Source organism: Homarus americanus, unplaced genomic scaffold (assembly GCF_018991925.1).
Source record: "Homarus americanus isolate GMGI-L3 unplaced genomic scaffold, GMGI_Hamer_2.0 scaffold57726, whole genome shotgun sequence".
In the NCBI taxonomy this organism is placed as follows: Eukaryota; Metazoa; Arthropoda; class Malacostraca; order Decapoda; family Nephropidae; genus Homarus; species Homarus americanus.
In genome coordinates, this window is record NW_024753612.1 from 155,595 (window position 1) to 173,884 (window position 18,290).

General features: G+C 40.4%; 1 protein-coding gene across 1 annotated transcript in view; it reads right to left on the bottom strand.

Moving 5' to 3' along the window:
- Window positions 1-18,290, bottom strand: part of LOC121855399 (Fanconi anemia group J protein homolog) — a 279,612-nt gene that overhangs the window by 148,103 nt on the left and 113,219 nt on the right. The window lies entirely within an intron of this gene.

Consider the following 18,290-nt stretch of genomic DNA (forward strand, 5'->3'; position numbering starts at 1 on the left):
CCAGAATAAAAAAAATATCAGCGGAGGTACAATACAAGACAATATCAACTCACAGTTTCGGGAACATGGACCCACCCATCATTACAGCATACACAGGCAAACACTATGAAACAAACACACGAAATACTCTATAGAACTGGGTGTCCTAATGGTACCTGTGTACTGCATGTCTCACCTGTTCTATCATTGTGTTTTTGTGATAACTTGAGGATTTTCCCAAGATTTAAATGTCTTTCATCAACTACAATGAGAAAGTTTAAACGTGGCTCTACAGGTGAAATGATGCTGACCAGCGCCACAGGTGAGATAATGGAAGAATCAGGTTTTTTGTTAAGGTGGTCGGGTCTAAACCTTCCTTTATACAATCATGATTTAACACACACACACACACACTTTCATACTAGTTAAGCCATTATTTACTACGGCTACTGACTTATTCACCCATTACAAATTGGTTGCTGGTCAGTGTTTTTTGTTCCAGCGACACCTGATATGATGAAGGTGGGGCGTGATCAGTGTGTGTGTGTGTGTGTGTGTGTGTGTGTGTGGTGATCAGTGTGTGTGTGTGTGTGTGTGTGTGTGTGTGTGTGTGTGTGTGTGTGTGTGTGTGTGTGTGTGTGTGTGAGGTAGACGTCTCGGATAAACCCAGGAGGTAGAAAATAAACACAACATTAATAACCAATAAATAAATGTTCAAAATCCTCAACGTAAGTATTACAGACAGTCATCCTCTGAGAGATAATATAACACAAATGTTTACACAATACTGAACTAACTACTCATAAGAGGTGGCATACGTAATTATACCTAATTATAAATAAATACACACACAACGTTACCTCTTATATTGAGTGAGACAACGATGCAATAAACCAATATTAAAACAAGTGATAAACCTTTGTTATTAAAATCCATATGTTAATTTTGTTATTTTTTTAATATATTGCTAAAAAAAATTATGACAAGTTTATGTTGTTATTGCTATTTTGTCTGTCTGTCTTCCCCTTTACTGTGGAGAGGGTGAAGAGGAAAGAGAAATCTCAAGAAAGGGGGAAGAAACGATAGGTGAGATTGAGTCAAGAAAACTGGATACAGTGACAGGAATAATCTCTCTCCATCATTATCACTCTACCTCTCACTCTTCTTTATTCTCCTTTTAACTTGTATCCATCCCTCTCATCTGTTCCCACCTAGCTCCTTCTTTTTATCATAAATTCTGTGTACTCTCTCCCTCCATCACTATTTTCTATACTCTCCCTCACTTGTCATCCTTCTCCAACACTCCCCTTCATCCTCTCCAACACTCTTCTTCATCACTCCTCTGTACTCTCCCTCACTTTCTCCAACACTCCCTCATAATTCCCTCTGTTCACACTCGGGACCACCACCACCACCAGCAAGGGAAGTAGGAAATAGGTGTAGGTGGGGGGAGGGAGAAATACACTCAGAGAGACACTTCTGATAATACCACCATTCTGACATCACGACACTACCAGCCTTACTCCCCATGGGTGCACAATGAAGCATCAGAATGGCAAAAAAAAAAAAAAAAAAAAAAAAACGAAAAAAAAAACGAAAAAAAAATCCCTACTACATATATTCCAGCTTTTTGATGTTATCTGATGAAGAAAGAGTTGTGGAGGGGGAGGAAGAAAAGTGAGAGATGATGATGATGTGAGAAGAGAAGAGAGAGAGAGAGAGAGGATGGGAAAGATGGGAGGAGAGGGGAAGAGCACTAGAAATTACCTGTCCCAATATGTATCTCAAAATTTTGCACCAATATTGACAGGGTAAAGTTTGTGGGTGTAGAGAGAGGAAGAGATGGAGGGGGTTTTGTTATTTCCACAGCGTAATACGACAGTGGTGGTGAGGGGAAGATGGTGGTGGTGAGAGCCATGGTGTGGTGTGAGGAGGGTGAGTAGGTAGTGAGGAGGGTGGTGGTGGTGAGGGGAGGGTGGTGGTGGTGAGGAGGAAGGTGGTGAGGGGTCCCATGACAGCCACACCTCGATCAAGTACGAGTTTAAAGTTAAGGAAAACTATACATAAATTTACCTGTTATACCTGAGTGACTCCTGCCTAGTTCTCTCTCACCTCTACCTCTGTTGTCTCTCATCCCACGGTTTATCAGCCTCTCCTCTCTCACCTATTTATCTCCCATCTCTATATTCATTACTTTATTCCGCCAGCTTTACTTCTCTCTCCTTCATCACTCTTCTTCCCTACCTCTTCCCTCACCCACTTTCTATTACATTAACTATATCAACTACTAACAAAACAATACTACTACTACTACTACTACTACTACTACTAATACTACTACTACTGATAACCCGACACCCCTTTATCTCTCCACGATGATTAATCCTAAGGCAGAAAAAAATGTGAAGATATAATAGTGATTTTCATCGAGCTAAAACACATTTCATGACCACCCACCTATTGCCTGTTCCTACCACACATTGTTCCACCCACCTATTGCCTGTTCCTACCACACATTGTTCCATCCACCTATTGCCTGTTCCTACCACACATTGTTCCACCCACCTATTGCCTGTTCCTACCACACATTGTTCCATCCACCTATTGCCTGTTCCTACCACACATTGTTCCACCCCTTCTTCCTGTACCTACTACCAGTGTTCCACCCCACCTTATATATTCCTACCACACATTGTTCCACCCACCTATTGCCTGTTCCTACCACACATTGTTCCATCCACCTATTGCCTGTTCCTACCACACATTGTTCCACCCACCTATTGCCTGTTCCTACCACACATTGTTCCATCCACCTATTGCCTGTTCCTACCACACATTGTTCCACCCACCTATTGCCTGTTCCTACCACACATTGTTCCATCCACCTATTGCCTGTTCCTACCACACATTGTTCCACCCACCTAGCACCTATTCCCTACCCCACACACATTATTTCCACCCACCCTATTGCCCATTCCTACCACATTGTTCCACCCACCTATTGCCTGTTCAACCACTTTTAATGTTTTATTTTACCTCTTATTGATTACATCTCTCTCTCTACCCTACTCTCTCTCTCTCTCTCTCTCTCTCTCTCATGACAACAAAACAATAAAACAAATATAATACCACCAATAACAAATACATAAAAACATTAATAATAATCTAATACTAATAATAAACCTGCTACAGTACCATCTACACTGCATCATCTTAAACCATGAAAACTTCTTCGTATATATTTCGGTCTAATATAAACATGCCATTACAAAACAATCCCCCAAAATAAACCAGAAAAATACCAAAATAAACCAAAAATGTATAAATCAATCCCACGTCACAATGTAAACAGTGAGGGAATTTTACATCATTCATTAAAAAAAAATACAGAGGCGTGTATGACAGTGACCCGCAATATTTTTTTTTCATCATTCATAATACCGAATCATTCATAAATATCAGTACTGGACCTACACGACGCTTACCATAGTGACTGTTGTGTGTGTGTGTGTGTGTGTGTGTGTGTGTGTGTGGAGGCAATATGGTTATTTTATGAGATAATTGGGAATATTTTTTTATTTACTGTTTATAGGATATGGTAGTACGGTGGTGTGGATTAGGTGGTAGAGAGATGAGATAAAGATAAGAGAGAAAAAAGAGATAGAGAGACAAAGAGAGAGAGAGGAGACAGACAGACAAAGAAGAATTCGAGATAAAATATATATGGAGAAAAAAGAGAAAGCTATTCCTTCTATTTTATGAGGTGGTGATGGTGGTGGTGTGGGCTAGTAGATGAGAGCTGCTGCTATTTACGAGATAGGACTTTATGGTGATTGTGGTGTAGGCTAGTAGATGAGAGCTGCTGCTATGGTGGTGGTGGTAGTGTAGGTTAGTAAGTGAAAGAGCTGCTGCTGCTATTTACGAGATAGGACGGTATGGTGATGGTGGTGTGGGCTAGTAGGTGAGAGAGGAAGTCCGTGAACAGCTACCTATTGATCCTCACGCCTGGAGTGGGTGACGGTGACGCCTCCCTCACTCTTCTGAAGTAACACTCTACACACACACACACTTACTTCTTCACCTAATGCAGTCGAGGGGAGGGAGGGAGGGGAGTGGGATGGAGAGAGACGGAGTGGGATGGAGTAGGATGGTAGGAGAGAGGGGGATATTGAGATTGAAAGACAGACTAATGGAAGGAAGCGTGGTTGGGAGAAGGAAGTGATGGGGTAGGATAGAAAGGGGGAGGGGAGGAGAGGGGGGGAAGAGAGATATAGAGAAGAACGACGAAGATGAGGAAGAAACGAAGGAAAGTGAATGAACGAAGGGCAAAAACCAGAGCAGGAGAAAAAGAGACACACGGCTAAAACGACCAACATGAAGGCGGTGACTGTGACGCTTGAATTGAAGCAAAAACAAACACAACTGTGGAAAGGAACACAAAGGTTAAAACAACACAAAGGCGAAAAAAAATACAACTAAAGATTGAACATAAAAAGAAAAAAACTGAAAAAAGATCAAACGAAGCAGGTAAAGCACAAAACTAAACAGGTAAAGCACAAAACGAAACAGGTAAAGCACAAAACGAAGCAGGTAAAGCACAAAACTAAACAGGTAAAGCACAAAACTAAACAGGTAAAGCACAAAACTAAACAGGTAAAGCACAAAACTAAACAGGTAAAGCACAAAACTAAACAGGTAAAGCACAAAACTAAACAGGTAAAGCACAAAACGAAACAGGTAAAGCACAAAACTAAACAGGTAAAGCACAAAACGAAGCAGGTAAAGCACAAAACGAAACAGGTAAAGCACAAAACGAAGCAGGTAAAGCACAAAACGAAACAGGTGGGGGAAGGTTTCGAACGAGAGAGACGTAAAAGAACAGACTAAAGTACCAATGAACGGTGCCATAGTACCAATGAACGGTGCCATAGTACCAATGAACGGTGCCATAGTACCCACATATAGTAAACCCCACCTTACCGTCTTATACAAAGTGACGTCACCATATACCAACTAACCTTGATCTTTGATAGCGATGGTTTTCTTGGGTCACCATGGGTCAAATTGACTTATTATTTCCCATTGTCTATGTAATACATTATACACACTACAAACTGTATATACTGAGTCACTGTAGAAGTAAATGATGATTTCACTTAATATCTATCTATCTGTCTATCTCTTATCCATATAATTACCATCGACCAATCTATCATCAATCTATATGTATATCTATCTATCTATCAACTCCCCCAAGCCTTTACAGAAACAAGCTATCATGTTCATCAGTGCGTGGAAACTCATTCGGAAACCACTAATTGTATTTTACCATCGATAATCTTAAGACATCAACCCAGTGACCTTAAAAACAATAAGAACTTTCCTCCCCTTCTTCAGGAACAAACAAACCAGCCTTCTGCAGCGTTGGACTTTCATCGAAGCATACACAGAGATTCGAGTTATCTATGTTACCAAACTGCGGATGGATGGATGGATGGATGAGTTGATGGTTTGATGGACGGATGGATGAATGAGAGTGTTGAAGGATGGATGGATGACTAAGTGGGTGGATGGATGGATGGATGGATGGATGGATGGATGGATGGGTAAGTGGATGGATGGATGGTTACCCAAAACGTAAAAGGTTCTGTGTTCGACTGATCGCCAAACAGACAAACGACATGACTGTGGAATGACGATAAAACTTGAGAAAACTGACGTAGGTGATAAAACAGATTTAATGAAATTGATACTGACTATGTGAGAAATCTGACAGGTAAAAGATATAACTGATAAATCTGACAGGTAAAAGATATAACTGATAAATCTGACAGGTAAAAGATATAATTAAAATGATAATGACATGACAAACAAATATATCTGATAGTAACTTAAAAAAAATATCATGAGTGATACTGACGTGATAAAGACATGAAAAAAAAATTAAAACTAACATGACAGATGGTTGTGTGGTAGAGAAAGTAACACTACCACACTACCACTATGAACAATGCTAACATGACAGAAACCAATAATAACATGACAATCGTAAATACTGTATTACCATCTGGAAGTATCTCAAGGTTTGGGTCATAGTAAGGTAACTTCACTATAGATCGACTAAATACCTCTGTTACATCTAGCCCAGAATGCGTATTTCCTAATCTTCATTCTAACGTAAAATAATAATAATAATAATAATAATAATAATAATAATAATAATAATAATAATTCGTGGTCTGACCGTTGCTATTTATCACCGTGTGGCAGCCAGACCAATGACGTCACTAGTGGGGGCCAGAACCAATGACATCACTAGTGTGGGGCCAGACCAATGACGTCACTAGTGGGGGCCAGACCAATGACATCACTAGTGGGGGCCAGACCAATGACATCACTAGTGTGGGGCCAGACCAATAACGTCACTATCCCCTTATATTGTAGAGTCATTTCCTTACACACGATCAACCTTCCTTCGAACGACGTAATGAAACCCCTTTAAAATGACTCCTCCCACAGGTTCTTTAATATGTTTATCATGGCAACACCGGGAGCCGAGATGTGGCACCACCGTCTTAATCAAATTACCTGGAATTTTCATTTTCTCGCGGGACTTGTGATCGTATTTGTTTTAATAAGAGTGTGTGATAAATACAGGTGTGTTTATTATGATAGGTAGGTCTTGTCGTTCAGTAAAATATGAGAGAGAGCAAAACTTTTTTTCAATGTACCACGGCAACTTTTAAACAGCACCCAAATCAAATCTTCCTCCCTTAAAATCCTTATCGGTCTTCCTCTTTACAATCACTCGTAGATATAACACAATACAATACTACAAGGAAATTCACCTACTCCGTATAAAGGTGAACGGAAATATATATATATAAACACTATATACATTTCATCTGATCTTACCATAGTTTTTGTTCGTATTACACTACCATGAGCATATTTATCTGACACTGCCACCACAGCCATAAATCCCTTATCTGACACTACCATAAGAATAATTATTTCACCTGACACTACCATAACCTAACTTCCTTCACCTTGTATTATAACATCAACATACCAATGAGACAATGATCATAATATAAAAACACATTCATTCCTTCATTACACCCACACGCCACCCTCTTTCTACCATCTTCCATCCCCGACTTGTGAATGCAGTGAACATGTGAACGAAGATTACCCAAGGAGCTACTGTACCAACACTTCACGAGGCTCTGTACTTGGCAAGAAGGAAGAGCCAAGAAGAGACAAACAAGGGGAGAGTTTTAGCGCGCAAGGTAGTGAAGATTCCGACACGATATACATATTGACACGAATCATTATAGTGTCCAGTTTAAAGTGTAGTGAAAATTCTGACACGATGATACTTGTTGACACGAATCATTATAGTGTCTTCAGTTATCGTAGGGAGATAATAGTGGTTAAAATCATCAGGACACCATACACTGGCCGGGATAGTGACAATAAGAATAACCAGAAGCACAATACACTGCTTGATATAAAAAGAAAAGCAAATAAAAGCATTAGTTACTGAGTAGATATGGTGGAAAAAAATAAATAAATACCCCCCAAACAGACTTGAAATATTTATGAAAAAAACAAAAACATTACTCATTAAAACACCAGATGCCAACGAATAAAAAAAAAACACGTTAATGAAAAACACAGATCACCCCTTATCAGTTGACATCGAAAACTTAGAGAATGACACCCTAAAATCAACTAACACACGGCACACTTCCAAATTAACCAACATGTGACACACTCTTGAGATAAATAAAAACATCCAAGGTGTATTATCACAAATCACATCTACAACATTAAGGAGAACTTTAACCACGAAATATACACCAAATATTATCGTTGGTATCGTTAAATTGTAGATAAACATATGAAGATCGGTTATATTATATTATTTATCGTGGTTTAATGGTGATAGTTTTTTTAACCCCTTGTGTACGGGGGTCTCGATGGGGTGGATAAAAATCGTCTGGCATTGGTCAAATAAAATATTAAAAGTGGGGTCCCGAAGTGAAGGGTTAAATATAGGCGTACTTATATAAACACAAAGGTTAAAACAGGCATACTTAAAAACACATAAAAAAGACACACACACACACACACACAAACACAAAATTAAAAAAGGTATACTTAAAGAAAAACACAAAGATTATGACAAACACTTCATACAAACACATTAAAAGTCATACTTATCATGTGTTTGTTCTTACATACACACAGACAATGGTAATACACAAACACGTCAGCTAACACAACATACACACACCTCCCACCTACGTCAGAGTAATTTAATATTCACCTTTTTCCCCTCAAGAGCTTGTTCATAATAATGGTGACTTCAGTGACTGCCAGAGTTAAGTAAACATTAATGTACTTAAGCAGTGTATTGTTATATGTAGACGGTATAAATACATATCTTTCTACTAACAAATTCTTCATCAAACCTCACTTGAAGACTGACCAATCACATGTGCCGGGGTTAATGAAAAAGGCGAGACAATGTGACCAATCAGGTGTATTTGTAAGCATTAATGTGACCAATCCTGAAGCCAGAAAAAATATCATCAGAGTCTTAAGATGTTATGTGTCCATTTCACTCACAGGAATTTAACCCCCGCAAAATGAGTTGAGCAAGACCTTCACCAGCCAATGTGCGTCTCCGATGATGCTTCAAAATTAGTGGCTGAGGAAAAGCTTTATAATTTTTCAAGCTAAGAACTGACCAATCAAGGGTACCTCATTCATTCACAGGGGAAGGCCACAGCGAATCAGCGTTCTCGATTACCTGCGATGACCAATTAGAATTCATAATTGTTGGAAGAGCGACAAGATGACCAAACTTAAACACAGAGAAACATAACCCGGTGTAAAAAAAATAAATAAATAAATAAATGTAACGAGAAGATGATGGATCACAGAATGTATGTTTGGTAAAGCAGATGATGACGAAGTAAACAGATGTACCAAGTGGACCCACCAGCTGACTACAAGAATGTAAGCAAACACCACCGGGTACAAAATACTGGTATACTGTCACTAAGGCTCTACACGTGCGGGCATAGTGTATACTCCGTACCATCTTAGTCACAATTTATTCTTTAATACTTTGTGCTTTCGCTGAATTTTACGTAGTTCTTTCTTTCTTTCTTTCTTATCCGTGTTATATCTGTCACTTTTTGAGTTACGAAGATGAAATTTGAACATAATAATGAACTGGTGCCAATATATATATTTTTTTCTAATGCATTTTCTTCATGGCACGGCACGGGAGATCACCCAATGTACCGTACACTGAACATACTGTACTGCTACTTGTTTTAAGTTCTAAGTCGAATTCTTTATTCTTAAAAAATCCTTATCTTTTATAAGTACTTTATTTCAAGTTTTTAATTTTGATGAGTTTTATATTTTAGTTTGGTCTCAAACTTTAGAAAGTTCTCACTTTTTGATAAGTCCTTTAACGAATAAATTCAAAATTTTGTAAAGTTTTTTAAATTGATGAAGTTTTTAATTTTGGTGAATATTCATAGTCTTTATTTCTTTGTTTACAATATCCTAAGCTTTCCATCTTTTAAAATTTTACAATTTTAATTATTTTTTAAAGATTCAGAAATTTCTATACTTGCACCCTATCAATTTTTGCTGTTTTCTATTTGCTGAACAAAATTCTACCTGATCTAAAATTGAAAAGGTTCTATATATTTGAACTTTTCGTTTTATTTATTAATTTCTAATGGTAATTTTTTACCATTATGATGAGTATTTTTAATACTTTTCTCAAGTTCATAAATTTGGTAACCTTCATCTTTTACAAGATTCCGGTTCGATAAAGTTTCCCTAATAACACGTTTCTAATATTAAAACCTTTATAATCTTACTCGGCAGCTTTACTTTCACTAAGTTTCAAAACTTCAACAGTTCTTAATTTCATTAAGTTCCTGTCTGTTATGGCCTTTATAATCTTTAATATAAATACGCCATAAATTTACAAGTCTCTAATGCTAACAAGTATGTAAGATCAATGAATCTTGTCTTAATTATTATTATTACTTAATTTCGGTTTTTCTTAAGATTTTAATTTAATAGGATTTCTAATTACTATTTATTATTTAGGTTTCAAAGTTTTTTATTTGTTCATATTAATCTAATGCTCGGTTAATGAGAGAGAGAGAGAGAGAGAGAGAGAGAGAGAGAGAGAGAGAGATTTACCACATATACTCTTTGAGTAAACTTTAATATACTGAACCCTTCCTAATATTGCCAAGTAAGAACTAATTTCCCCCATTTATCTTCAATAAAATACTAAAGCGAACTTCCCCTAAAAATATTAATCTCCGAAAAAAATAATTAACGCTAATTACCTTAATAACGCGAACTTAAGTCTAATGGTTCGTCTAACACCAGCAGCTTCAGGGTAAATAAAAAAAAATAAAAAATAAAAAATAAAGATAATAATAAGATCCATATACAAGACTCTCAGCACTAAAGAAAACGATGAGGGAAATACGGAGGGGAAACTGACACAATGTTACGGTAAGACTCTCTCTCTCTCGACGCGTTCTTTCCGTGTGTATGTTTCCTGGTGAGACTTCCGTGTGAGGCAGAGGAGATATATTTTTTTATTTAATCTCTATACAAAAATAATCAGCATTAGTCTTTCCTCCCTCATGTCTTGGCCAACAGCTTTTAATAATGACTTATCTCCAATAGTCATTTCACACTAAATAAATAAATAAATAAAATATTAATAAATTGTCAGCGGTACAATAATCATACATAATGTATTTTTTTTCTGACCTGAGGAATTCTACAAATTTAGGTTAAAACAGAAAATTATGTGGATGATACAAATTGAGGTGTTTTAAACTTAACAAAACAAACAAAAATGTGGGGGTGTGGGGGGGGTGGGGGGTTGGGGTGAGGGGGAGGGGGGGAGTGACAACCAATATTTACAGTGTTAAGTTGTGAACCAAAACTTTTCACTGTATTTTTGTTTGTTTGTTCCCGAGTTTTATCGACAATTGGAAGCGAACGGGAATATTTTGCGATTAAATCTGTTTCCAGTATCAATGCTGTGACACACATGAAGCTTAATGATACATAAATTAGCAATCTTATTAGGTTAGGTTAAATTAGGTTGGGTTAGGTTACAATGTTAAGTTCGTTTGGTTAGATTAGTTAAAGTTAGATTAGTTAAGTTAGGTTAAAAGTTAAATTTTATACATTCTCCTCACATTATGACACAAACTCTTGCAAGTAATCATACAACAGGAATGAAAAAAAACTTGGCATAATTATTAATACTTGTTGTCAAATGTAACTGCCAACCTAAAGTAGGATCTTAAAGACCAAAGATACTAAAACAAATAACAACAAAGAAACAACAAAATGGAACAAAAAACCTACCCACAACGACCCAGAGAGAGAGAGAGAGAGAGAGAGAGAGAGAGAGAGAGAGAGAGGTGTGTTTGTTGTGTGTACAAGTTAGTTAGGGTGAAGGTGTGTGGTGACTCACCTTGTGTACACTTAGCCCAGCCTGCCATCTTGTCGAGGGGTCCACACGCCGCTCCAACGCTTAACAACTCATTAATAATTTCACCCAAAACTTCTACCAGATGTGCGAGAATCGTGCCAGCGGGTTTAAACTACATGTGCAGCTTATCCTTGTCTAGAATATTGATATGTTTCAACTTCGTAAACTTCAGTGTACATAATCTTTTATAAACCTTGGAAAATATTTACAATATGATGAATGATATATACAAGCAAAACAAAAATATCGAGGATGTATTAACTCTCGTCACAGCAAAATACATGAATCAATACACTTAGGAGAGTATTGACCAGTAGGGAGGAGGGCAGGTGTTGAGGCCCGCCGCCCACACCACGCCCGCAGCCCACCACTTAGGCTAGTGTGTACTGTAACTCATTACCGGCCAGGGTGACAGTGACCCCCTTGAGTGACGCTCCACTACTGACTGTTGTTGTCCTGACACACGTGCAGGGTTGCGGCGGCCACCACAGGCCAGTAACTATCCACACAGCCACTATAGCTAGCGCTAACACCCCCGGCAGGAGCACAGACCCGTCAGGAGCAGAAGGCCCCACGCTGGCAGGCCGAGCCGCCCCGCCTGCCTGCCCAACCGGTACCCACGACGTTTTTTGTGTAGCGACTGAGGGCACCTCAGATTTTTTTCCTGGGTGCCTGACGGCCGGGCCCAGGCTTGATTTTCACGTTCAGCGTCGCCAAAGGTCGCTCACCTAGGTGTGGGTCACGACTCTCTCACCTATAGCTCATAAATCTATCTAAATTAATTATATTATGACAGATCAATTTGAGTAATGAGTCACATGGAAGTTACTGCATCGTTTAATAAGTATTTTGAATCTTAATAATGGTTAAAAGTATTACTTTAGTATCATTAATAGTGTTTACCCTAAGGGAGTGTTAGCTACCCTGTGGCCAGGCCGACAGAGAGGCGACACAGCCAATCATGTTCGCTAAAAGCTCCGCCCGACGGTCGGCGGGGGCACCTCTATTGTGCCCCTCGGCTCAGGTTGCACCCGCCGCTACCTCGATACCACGTACCATCCATCATATTCCTAATTAACTCACTAAGTCAGGGAGCGTCGACAGGTCATGCATGACGGACGGGAACGGTTGAGTGAGAGGGCAAGCAAGCAATGAGGAACACAGACACAGTAAACACAGGCAGCTCACACACTACCAGCATCAATCCTTTAACACACCGGAATGTGATGTAAACGCCCCACGACCTCACTACAGCACCCCACTCCCCTCCTACGAACTGGACCCACCACTGGTAGTACTAATATAACGGGGTTGGGATTACACCCCTGCCAGCACCCCTCCCCCAATAGGCACAAGGCACCAGCAAGGGCATGTACGGCAATGACGTGCAGTTTACGAGGACAGTCGGCGAGTTGAAAGTAGCGGCAACAGTCGTCCGTCGAGCTGTATCACATGAGGGCGACCCACACGATATCACTCGCCCGCCGATCTAATCATCGTCCCGTTCATTATGACTCACACACGAAGCTTAGCGACCAGACTCACACTCACGTTATGCAAATTTCCACAGACGATCACTCGCTCATTAGCCCGACGGCGCTCACAACGCAACAATCGCTTGATCGCATCCTAACGCATCACGTACAAAAAAATAGGGAAATTAATTAATGGAAGAAGCGTGTATTTTTTCTTTCGTCGGCGAGATCTTGTTTCACAGTGGGATTACAGCAATGAACACCGGGCGAGGCTTGGGGCAGCGGGGAGCGGCAACATGCGGAAGAGGGCTGGAGGGTACGATACATATTATTGGACCCCATATACGTTATAGGTGACCCTCTCGTCAGGGTGAAGTACTATACAACATGATGCTGTTTCCCCAGGGCAGGGCAGGACACGACACGGAAAGGCAGAGTAGAACACAACAATGTAAACCAGGATTGGGAAGGGCACAGATGGGCGGGGTAGGATACGACAGGGCAGACCAAGACATGCAAGACAGGGCATGGTAAGGTAAGGCAGGGCAGGGCAGGGCAAGCTGAAGCAGGGTTGGGCAGGGAAAGTGACCCAAACAATTAGGTGACCAGAGTAACCACGATGCACTATGCCTGACGCCTTGTGTTACAGTCGCGTGTGGTCGTGGAAGGACGGGAGGTGGGGGGCGGAGGTGGTGTGGAGGAGGAGGTTATCGTCAGGAGGGAGGTGGTGCTAAGGAGGAGGACGTGGTCAAGAGTGTGGGGAAGCGGCGCTATTGAGGGGGAGGTGGTGAGGAGAGGGAGGTGGTGAGGAGAGGGAGGTGGTGAGGAGAGGGAGGTGGTGAGGAGAGGGAGATGGTGAGGAGAGGAGGTAGTTAGAAGGGGAAGAGGTGGTACTAATGGTGGGGGAGTGTGAGGAGGGGGAGGAAGGGGTCGTGGAAGGGAGGAGAGGTAGTTGTGGTCGCAAGAGGAAGTAGAGGGAGGGGTGAGAAGAAGTGAGAGGTTAGAGTAAAGGAGAGTAGAGAGGGAAGACGAAGGAGGTGATGGAGAAAAACGGTTAATACTCAGGTGGCTGAAGAGGGGAAGTGAGGGAAGTAGTTGGAGAGAAGAAGAGTGAGGAAAGTAACCTGAGAGAGAAAGTAAGGGAAGTGACTGGAGAGCGAGGAAAGTAACTAAAGAGAGAAAGTGTGAGAAATAGTTGGAGAGGGAAAGTGACGAAGTAGTTAGAGAGGGAAAATTAGGGGAAGTAGTTGGAGAGGGAAGTGAAGGAAGTAAATGGAGAGTAATTTAAATAGCTGGGGAGAGAAAGTGTGGAGGAAAGTAAAGGAAGTGACTGCAGAGAGAAAGTGAGGGGGAAATAGCTGAGAGAGAGAGAGAGAGAGAGAGAGAGAGAGAGAGAGAGAGAGAGAGCCTACATTAATCTTATTAAGTCTTCAGTTTTAGGTCAGAAGCTTCTAAAAAAAAAAAAACGCAATCAATTATCCTGAATGACCTCTGACCCACGAAACCTTGACCTAGTTGACAGATCTTGACCCTATATAAACTACCGATAATCAATTCTTAATAGATAATGACTAACTTTCAAAAGCGTGACAATAGAGTCATAGACCATCTATCAATGGTCACACTAAGTCAAAATGCGAAAACAACGAAAACCAATCAATCGATCAATCAATCAATCATTCACCCAATCAAACAACTTAATGATATCTTAATCGAAGCCTAAAAAATTTCTTTACTTTTAAATATTTTTTTTTCATAATCCACCTCAACAAACTCAGCTAGGACGGTAAGTACAGTGCGTATAGTATTTACGGACGTACGGACGAGTGAATGTACGGACGAATAAAGGACAAATCGACAGTATTTTTGGATGTATATAAAAGCAAAATATATTATAAGCAACTCACTTAACTAAAATCGACCTAACCTAACGTAACCAAACCAAACTTAATCTAACCAAAATCGACCCGAATAATAAAGTCCCCCAGCATTACTAATGAAACCTAACCCAACCAAACTTAGCCTAACCTAAACAAATCTAACCAAAATCGACCGGAAAAATCAAGTACCTAGCATGAATATTGAAACATAACTTAACCTAACCTAATCTAACCAAATATAACCTAACCAAATATAACAAAACCTAACCAAATATAACCTAACCAAATATAACCTAACCAAACCTAACCAAATATAACCTAACCTAACCAAACCAAACCAAATATAACCAAACCTAACCAAATATAACCAAACCTAACCAAACCTAACCAAATATAACCTAACCTAACCAAATATAACCAAACCTAACCAAATATAACCAAACCTAACCAAATATAACCTAACCAAATATAACCAAACCTAACCAAATATAACCTAACCTAATCTAACCAAATATAACCTAACCAAATATAACCAAACCTAACCAAATATAACCAAACCTAACCAAATATAACCTAACCAAATATAACCAAATATAACCAAACCTAACCAAATATAACCTAACCTAACCTAACCAAACCTAACCAAAACATGCTAATCTGAGGGCAAGAACTCAACCCATTCAGCCGTTAGCAGCTCTAACCAACGTTATATACAGATCAATATGGCTGACAAATTATTCTCCCTTCGTAATAAGAGAAGAAAAAAACACAACAAAAAGAATAGAGACGAGGATAAGAACGACGTAGAAGAGAATGAGGGAGATGAGGAAAGGGAGAAAGGGAGGGAGGAGTCGTGAGGTAGGGGCAGGTGGGTGGTGGGGGAGGGGAGGGACTGTAGGAAAAGACGATTTTTTTTTCCGATGTGTATAGCAAGGACATCCAGACGAGCGAGGAGAACGATTGTAAGGATGAAGGTTAAAAAACAAACAAAACAATAGATGGAGGAATGTGAACAACAGCTTGGAGAATATGACGATGTATGATAATGGAGAATATTTAGTAGGGGTGGAGATGAGGTCACATATGGGGCGTTTTCTAACCAATTCTGACTAACTATACTAGTTTATTGGTTATGTATTTTATTTATTACATTAAAACTATGGTAAAAGTATAGACAAAATATATATACTTTTTTTAAATAGGTCAAATATCAATAGTAAAAGACTTATTTGAAGAAAACACGAATAATATTTTCAGTGTTAAAAATAATGTTACCCCCAAAATGACTGTAGGGTTTATTTAATATCAGTTTCTTTATTTACTATTTTCCCAAAACGCTAAAGTTGGGTTTAAATTCATCACCACTAACGTAAAATATCTGTACTATAACGAACTCTACTATAGTCACAAACAACAATACAACTGTACAGTCACAATTAAGAGTGGAACATAAGAGGTAACAGTAGACTGGAAGGTTTGAGTGGCGTTAAGTAACTGTGGGAAGTGTAATGAGACAAAAAGAGGTAAGTTAGGAGCTTATAGTAGTAGAGTATTATAGCGAGAGGAAATGGTAGCGTGTCTCGAGGGTGTGATGTCAACACTGTATATTAACACAGGCACAGTACAAGTGTAGTATATAAAACACCAATGCGTGTTACAGCTTTATTTTACTAGTTCAATAGGGGGGATTAATAGGGGGGTTCGTACACAATTTATGATAGACTATGGTATTCTCGTATAACCTAACCTCACAATTAGAATGGGCACTTCACTAAGTCGATCGTTGGGGAGGTTCGGGATCACTGCACTTCTACAGTCTACACAGCCAGCACTTACTGTTACACGTGGAGTTGACAGCACTTTGTCGAGTGGCGGTCTTCTCTCGAGCGGGACTCGGGGACCTGGTAGCTGGCCCTTCCTGGTTACAGACACTCCGCGTGAGAGGAGCTCCAGCCCCTATATATTGGTCGAGCCGGGGGGTGACCTCTCCTACTGAACTGGGTGTGTCTTGACCGGGTTGTTGGGTTAACAGGAGTGCTGGCTAATTAGCGGGTCCTTGAATTACTAAGGTCATGACGCCGGGTAGAGCTGATCGGATGGTGGTGAGAATTCTGGTTCCCTAGTGTCAGGTCTGGACGGCTGTGTGCCGGTGTCGTCCTGCCCAGGTGTCTTGGTCAGGTGCGGTTGTAGGTTACCCGGCTAACTCAAGTCATTAGCGGACGAGGTCAAGTCCCTAGGGTCGACCTGAGGTGTGTCAACCCGGGATGTGGTGGTGCCACGAGGTCTGTAGTGTGCTTGCTGTTACATGTGACATAATTCTGGGCTGTAAGTTTTGGTCTGACAAACAATCATTACAGAAGACTGTAGATATAATGGCGTTACAGCGTCTTAAGATTAGGGAGGAGACAGTGGACTCTTAATGGTGTTACAGAAGGTGACAACTCCGCCTGTATGACACAGATAGTGACCACCAGCGGGGGAGAGAACATGATGATGATGGTGATGATGATGATGATGATGATGATGATGGTGATGATAACCATAACATGATAATGATGACGGCATATGACGACAATAAATGACGATAAAACAAACTTTAAAACAAACGAACAAACACGACACACACGAAGCCTCCTCCACCCAGCAACACAAACACTGCACACGCACACACAACCAGACAAACAAACACACACACACACACACACAGATACACTCACAAGAAACTCTCTACACCCACAAACCTACAGAGACGCGGGTACAAAACTCCACCTCCACCCACTACTGCACCTGCACATGGTCGGGCGGAGGTCGGGTGTGTTGGGCCGGAGGGGTGGGTGGTGCGCGGCGGGTGGAGGGTCGCTGTGAGGTATTCATAGGGTGCATTATGACGCTTGTTGTGCCCACAGCTGACTCCAGAATAAAAATGCCTCTTTTGACCCTACAAAGCGATCAGGCTAATTTGCAAGCCCTCCCGTGACCCGCCGGGGTGCACTCACCTGTCTCCATTTACCTCGTTATTTCCTCCATTTACCTGTTACATCCTCACATTTTTATTTATTCTCCGTCTCATATTGACACTTCTGTATTTCCGTGTCTTGAAAAACCAATCGAAAGTGTGAGAGAGACGCAGGTGAAAATAAACTAGAAATACATTAGTTGGCGCCGCGAGGGCGGTGTGTTGCCGTCTTGGGGATCACCGGTATACAAGCAGCTCAGGAGACTGGCATGGAAGCCACGGTTCCATTTGTCCACATTTTTTACTCGGCCAATTTTTTATCGTAAATGCATTTCTTCTTGGTGAATCAACCGCCCCAGTGCTCCCAGACCTGTCAGACCACAACCTGGCTAACATACCAACACACACACACACACACACACACACACACA